The sequence below is a fragment of the Eleutherodactylus coqui genome, unplaced genomic scaffold (assembly GCF_035609145.1).
Source record: "Eleutherodactylus coqui strain aEleCoq1 unplaced genomic scaffold, aEleCoq1.hap1 HAP1_SCAFFOLD_42, whole genome shotgun sequence".
NCBI classification, from domain to species: Eukaryota; Metazoa; Chordata; class Amphibia; order Anura; family Eleutherodactylidae; genus Eleutherodactylus; species Eleutherodactylus coqui.
Genome location: NW_027101829.1, coordinates 146286 through 146831, shown reverse-complemented (window position 1 = coordinate 146831; position 546 = coordinate 146286).

Genomic DNA, 546 nt, shown 5'->3' with positions numbered 1-546 from the left:
AGGTGCCGAGTTACAGAACGGTGAAAACAGTGAGTTTGTGTTAGACGCGAATCGTGCTGGGATTTATGCTCTAGGCTGGGAGCGCAAGCGTAATGCTTTTTCAAACACGGTCTACACCTCTCAGGTGCCGAGTTACAGGACGGTGAAAACAGTGAGTTTGTGTTAGACGCGAATCGTGCTCTGATTCATGCTCTAGGCGGGGAGCTCAAGCTTATTGCATTTTCAAACACGGTCTACACCTCTCAGGTGCCGAGTAACAGGACGGTGAAAACAGTGAGTTTGTGTTAGACGCGATTCATGCTCTAGGCTGGGAGCGCAAGCTTATTGCTTTTTCAAACACGGTCTACACCTCTCAGGTGCCGAGTTACAGGACGGTGAAAACAGTGAGTTTGTGTTAGACGCGAATCGTGCTCTGATTCATGCTCTAGGCTGGGAGCGCAAGCGTAATGCTTTTTCAAACACGGTCTACACCTCTCAGGTGCCGAGTTACAGGACGGTGAAAACAATGAGTTTGTGTTAGACGCGAATCGTGCTCTGATTCATGCT